This window comes from Bubalus kerabau, chromosome 23 (genome assembly GCF_029407905.1).
Source record: "Bubalus kerabau isolate K-KA32 ecotype Philippines breed swamp buffalo chromosome 23, PCC_UOA_SB_1v2, whole genome shotgun sequence".
Taxonomy (NCBI): domain Eukaryota; kingdom Metazoa; phylum Chordata; class Mammalia; order Artiodactyla; family Bovidae; genus Bubalus; species Bubalus kerabau.
Window position 1 is genome coordinate 21,668,374 of NC_073646.1, and position 6,611 is coordinate 21,674,984.

At 41.8% G+C, this 6,611-nt stretch overlaps 1 long non-coding RNA gene across 1 annotated transcript in view; it reads left to right on the forward strand.

Annotated features, from left to right (window-relative positions):
• The window catches only part of LOC129637759 (uncharacterized), a 41,072-nt gene extending 34,864 nt beyond the window's left edge, over positions 1–6,208 (forward strand). The window contains exon 3 of the long non-coding RNA XR_008707567.1: positions 6,012–6,208. This is a non-coding gene — a long non-coding RNA (uncharacterized LOC129637759). The remainder of the gene's footprint in view (positions 1–6,011) is intronic.
• Positions 6,209–6,611: the final 403 nt, after the last annotated feature.

Here is a 6,611-nt window from a genome sequence, read left to right on the forward strand (position 1 = left end):
TATGTCATTTATTTTTAGCACTGAATGATAGCCCATTGTCTGGATGGACCACCATCCATTCACCTACAGAAGGACAGCTTGGTTGCTTCCAAGTTTTGGCAATTACGAATAAAGCTGTTAAAAACATCCATGTGCCAGTTTTTGTGAAGACATGTTTTTAACTCATTTTCCTAAACACCAAGGATATAACAAACTTTTTATTTTAGAACAATTTCAGATTTACAGAAAAACTGCAAAGACAGAACAGAGAGCTGCCGTATACCCTTCACTCAGTTTCCCCTAATGTTAACTTCTTACATCACCAACTATATTTATCACAGCTAAGAAAACAACATTTGGACATCACTATTAACTGAAGTCCAGACCATTCAGATTTCACCAGCTTTTCCATTAATGACATTTTCTGTTCCAGGATTCCATCCAGGAGACCACATTATATTTAGCTGTCACTTCTCCTTAGGTTCCTCTAGTCTGTGATGGTTTCTTAGTCTTTTTTGTTTGTTTGTTTTTCACAGCGTTGAGAGTTTTAGAGTACTGGTCAGGTATTTTGTGGAATTTCTCTTTATTTGGGTTTCTCTGATGTTTTTCTTATGATTAGACTGGAGTCATGGGCTTCAAGGAAAATATCCCAGAAGTGAAGTGCCCTTCCCAATACAGCACAGCAGAATGTACATGTTGTCAAAATGACTTGTCACTGGCCATGTTGACTTTGATCACTTGGCCAACATGATGTTTACCAGGCTTTTTCTGCTTAAAGTTGCCTTGTTTAGTTTCCACCGTCCATACTCTGTTCTTTGGAAGCATGAAATTAAATCCAGACCATGCTCCAGAGAAGAGGTAATTAAGCTCCAAATCCTGACTAGTGGTAGTTTTGAGCCCCTGAACCCACCTATGGTGGTGGTGGTGGTTGAGTCGCTAAGTTGTGTCCGACTCTTGTGACCCCATGGACTGTAGCCCACCAGGCTCCTCTGTCCATGGGGTTCTCCAGGCAAGAATACTGGAGTGCGTTGCCATGCCCTTCTCCAGGGGAACCCACCTATAACTGAAGCCAAACACCCCCAGCCATTTTCGTTTCCATGAGTTAATATGTTCTTTTATTGCTGGAACCAATTTGGGTTGAATTTCTGTCACTTGCAAGTCAAAGACTTTTAACGGATACTCCATATTCCTTCTTGCTTATTTCAATCCATCCTCCACACAAAAGCCAGCATGATTTGTGAATATATGATAAGTTCTCAGAACTACCCCTAGGTCACAGCCTATTTGTACAGCCTGGGTGATGAACATCACTTGAGCTCTCGAACTGATGTAGCCCTGAGGCTTCAACCCCATCTGCCTCTCTGGGATAATATATTCTGTTGACCCAACACTGTCAGGAAAGCAGCCTATTTAGACTTGCTGTTTTACCACATTCAAAGAGCTTAAACACCCAGCAGTATTTATAGACATGATCCCTATCAAGGGCGGGGGAAAGGGCTCTTTGTCAATCTTGGTGACCCAGATCGGAGGTTAATGATCTTGCTGGGGCTGTTAAGTTCAATCTTGTGATTCTGTGCATTTCACAGTAATGAGAGGAGCCCGGATATACTGAAACATCCAGTTCCTTAACTGTTAATTCATTTATTCAACTAATATTTATTGAGTTTGCTATGTGTTGGCTACTGCACCAGGCTTAAGGAACACAGCGCTAAACATGAAAACATCCATACCAGCATGGTGCTTATTTCTAGTGGGTAAACAGTTAATAAAGAAGTAAATGAGATGGAATGGGGAGGGAGGAGGGAGGAGGGTTCAGGATGGGGAACACATGTATACCTGTGGCGGATTCATTTTGATATTTGGCAAAACTAATACAATTATGTAAAGTTTAAAAATAAAATTAAAAAAAAAAAAGAAGTAAATGAGGAGATAAATCAGGTAATTTCAGACCATAAGTTCCATGAGGGAAATAACAGGAGCCCTGACAAGAGAATAACCAATGGGGGAGAAGAGAGGAGGGCTCTACATGGGGCTTTAAATCTTCTTTGAGAAGATATCTCTAAAAACCAAAAGGAGAAAAGGAGTCAATCATGAGAAACACTAGGGAAAGATATTTCCGGGCAGAGGGAAGAGCACTGCCAAAGGCAGAAGGCAAGAAAAAGCTTGTCATGTTCCAGAATCAAGACAGAAGCCAGCACGAGTATAAAGTGGGGAGTGGGGAGAAAAGCAATCAAAGATTTCATTGAAGAAGTGAGCAAGGGCCATCGTGTAGGACCTTTGTAGCCATGGAAACAAGGAGTTGCAAGAAAGGGAGCCATACTCTCCAGTTTATGTTCTTAAAGATGCTCTGACTGCTGAGTAGAAAAGGGACTGTGAGGTGAAAGAATGAAAAGAAGGAAGCCAGTTAGCTGTCACTGAAGTCCAGGCAAGAAGTGATGCTGGCTAGATTGAGGTGGTAGTTATAAACTCAAGGACAAAGGGACAGATCTTAGATTACTTTTGGCCGATAGGACATGTTGGTGAATTGTAAGTGAGGAAAGCAACCTGACTCCTAGATTCAGGGCTTGAGCATGGTGCCATCACCTGAAGTGCATGTGGGGTTCCACTTTGGACCTATTTCATTTGTGATGCCTGTTAGTGGATAGTGAAGCTGGGCGTCTGCTGAGAGTGAGAAGTGGTGAGGAAGAGGGGAGCTAAGAGATAAAAAACATTTGAAATGACAGTCTCAGAGAGCAGTTAAACAAATGCCATGAAGAACATGGGGATTCCCTGATAGATCGATTGGTAAAGAATCCTCCTGCAAAGAAGGAGACCCAAGTTCGATTCCTGGGTTGGGAAGATCTGCTGGAGAAGGGATAGGCTACCCACACCAGTATTCTTGGGCTTCCCTATGGCTCAGCTGGTAAAGAATCCACCTGCAATGCGAGAGATCTGGGTTCGATCCCTGGGTTGGGAAGATCCCCTGGAGAAGGGAAAGGCTACCTACTCCAGTATTCTGGCCTGAAGAATTCCATGGTCTGTAGGGTCCATGCGGTCACAAAGATTCGGACATGACTGAGCGACTTTCACTTTCACAAAGAACATGTGATGAGGTTTCTGGGGAAGGTTATATGACCACTTGAGATCTGTGGTTCTGAAACTAACATTAAGCAAGGCAACCCAGATGTGTGATTTTTCTCCTGCAGTATTCAATTCCACACATGAAGACTGATGGTTTGGTCCAACCAATGATGAGTTTTTTTCTAGATGAACAGATAAAAGGACAGTGGAGGATGTTTGAAAAAGTGTGCTGATAGTAATGGGAAATGGAATCTGCATCTCTTGAATAGAAGGACATTCAAGAGACAGGATTTAGGTCAATGGACTAGAGATGCTTTGTCCAATATGATAGCCACATGTGGCTATCAAATGCTTGAAATGCATCTAGTTGAAATTGATACATACAGTAATTATAAAGCACACATATTTCAAAGAGTATGAAAAATAGAATGTGGGACTTCCCTGGTGGTCCAGTAGCTAAGACTATGTACTCCCATTGCAGGAGGTCCAGGTTTGAAGTCTGGTCAGGGAACTAGATCCCACATACTGCAACTAAAGATCCCAAATACCACAACTAAAAATCCCATATGTTGCAACAAAGACTCAGTACAACTCAATAAATAAATAAGTAGTTTTTTAAAAGGAAGAAAAAATAGAATGTGAAATATCTCAATAATAATGTTTCTGTTGGTTACAATGATAACGATAATTGTGATTGTTATTGTCTCAGTCATGTCCGACTCTTTGTGATCCCATGGACTGCAGCATGCCAGGCTTACCTGTCCTTCACTATCTCCTGGAGCTTGCGCAAACTCACGTCTATTGAGTCAGTGATGCCATCCAACCATCTCATCCTCTGTCATCCCCTTCTCCTCCTGCCTTCAATCTTTCCCAGCATCAGGGCCTTTTCTACTGAGTCAGCTTGTCACATCAGGTGGCCAAAGTATTAAAGCTTCAGCTTCAGCATCAGTCCTTCCAATAAATATTCGGGATTGATTTCCTTTAGGATTAACTGGTTTGATCTCCTTGCAATCCAAGGGACTCTCAAGAGTCTTCTCCAACACCACAGTTTAAAAGCATCAGTTCTTCAGTGCTCAGACATCTTTATGGTCCACCTCTCACATCCATACATGACTATTGGAAAAACCGTATCTTTGACTATATGGACCTTTGTTGGCAAAGTAATGTCTCTGCTTTTTAACATGTGATCTAGGTTTGTCATAGTTTTTCTTCCAAGGAGCAGGTGTCTTTTAATTTCACGCCTGCAGTCACCATCCACAGTGATTTTGGAGCCAGAGAAAATAAAGTCTGTCACTATTTCTATTGTTCCTCAAAATATAATGATCATATTTTGCATCTATTTGGTTAAATAAAAATACTTAAATTAATTTAACTATTTATATGTCTTTATTCCCTGGTGATTCAGACAGTAAAGCATCTGCCCACAATGCAGGAGACCCGGGTTTGATCCCTGGGTTGGGAAGATCCCCTGGAGAAGGAAATGGCAACCCACTCCAATACTCTTGCCTAGAAAATTCCATGGATGGAGGAACCTGGTGGGCTACAGTCCATGGGGTCGCAAAGAGTCAGACACGACTGAGCAACTTCACTTCACTTCACTTCAATGTGGCTACTGGAAATTTTTAAGTGACATATGTGGCTTTCTTTAGTTTTCTGTTGGACAGGACTGAACTAAAAGTCTCACTGAGTTAGGAAAATGTTTCAAGTGGAAGTATTAGAATAGGAGAGGACATATGGGTCAAAAAGGGGGAAACTTGAAATTCACATTTAAGAGACTGTACAGTTACCATCAACAACAAGGCGATGGGAAGGCCAAGCAAAGGGGACATTAAAAGGTTGGATGATATCTGTGTAAATGCTGAAATCACCAAAAATGATGAGAACAGGGTGGGAATAAGAGAGTGGCCCTTTAGGCACTAGAGTCTCTAATGATTGGGAAGAAAGCAGATGACCACTTTGAGGAGAAGCAGCTGGCACTATAATCTGATGGCTTCACTTGAAAGATTCTGGGCATTTTTGGAAAGGGAAAATGTTTGGGGATTGGCAAAGGGGAGCCCTGGGGTTCATGTGTTAAGAGAGAAAAGCAACCTAACTTGGGAAGTCTGCCCAGAGGCTTGCAGAACTCTGGCTTAAGGCAAGGCAAGAAACAAAAGGAAAATGTTTGGGGGAGAACTTGAAAATATAGGGATGCCTCCTGGTTACAAACTGGGGATTCTAGGGAGCACAGAGGCAATGTTTGGGGAGGGAAGTGACGGGAAAGAGGAGAAGCTGGTGCAATCAGTATGAAGAAAGCAGTGTGGGTCTATGATGCTGGGTGATGGCAGATGCCCTTGAAGACTTGGAGTTCTGAGGGTGAGTGATGCAATCAGGGCCGTGCTGTCAAGGCTCTGGTCCTGAGGACATCTCAGAAGCAAGTGGATGATCAGCTGAAGCTGTGTCCCGAATGCTTAGCCTGATGGTTTAGAAGCTAAGTGACAGTCGTCAGGCAACTGACATCCTCACTGGTTCTGAGAGATGTTTTAAAGGACCAGTAATTAGTACTGATAAAAAAGAATAATTATCATAATGAGAGGTACCAGAAATAATTAGAATTTGTAATGATGCTGTTCTGAAGACAAGTTAGAAAGGGCTTTTGATTAAACTAGATCAATGAGGGAAGATATTGGAGACAATGAGTGAGAGTGTCTGCGAATGTGTCAGTGGAGACATGGGTGGAAAATGCTGCTGATGGAGAATTTAAGAACGCTCACCCAGGAAAATGTGCTCACAGAGAGATTTATGTCTTTTTCACTATTATTTTAATATAGATTATATATAATATATATAGATAGATTAGTTTATGAACCAGAAGGAATCAGGAGCAATCTATATTACTAGCTAACTGAGGCCACCAATAGGAATTGAAGTTTAAAAAGGATGGTTACTGGGCTTCCTTGGTGGTTCAGTGGTAAAGAATTCACCTGCCAATACAGGAGACCCGGATTCGATCCCTGATCTGGGAAGATTCCACATGCCACGGAGCAACAAAGGCGTGTGTCACAGCTGTTGAGCCGTGCTCTAGAACCTGGGAACCGCAACTACTGAACCCCGTCCCCCTTAGAGCCTGTGCTCAGCAACAAGAGAAGCCACCGCCCGGAGAAGCCTGAGCACTACAACTAGAAACTAGCCTCCACTCACCGCAACTAGAGAACGCCTGTGCAGCAACGAAGACCCAGCACAGCCAATAGATAAACAAATAAAACTGTTTTACAAAGGATGGTTACTGTCATCATTACGTACTTCTGTGATGTTAACATTTTTATAATAAGCATATATAACTTTTGTAAACAGAACATATATATATACACATACATATATATAAACTTTGAAACTACATTTGAAAACAAATTATACAGATATATATGTATAATTTGAAATTCTATAGCAATCTTTTCAAAAGGGTTTACAGTTTGTGACATAATGGAGAGAGGGACAAACTTGACAAAGAGCAAATATTTTAGTCTTTATGGGCCACACAGTGTCCATCACAACTACTCAACTCTGCCCTGGTAACTTGAAGACAGCCATGGACA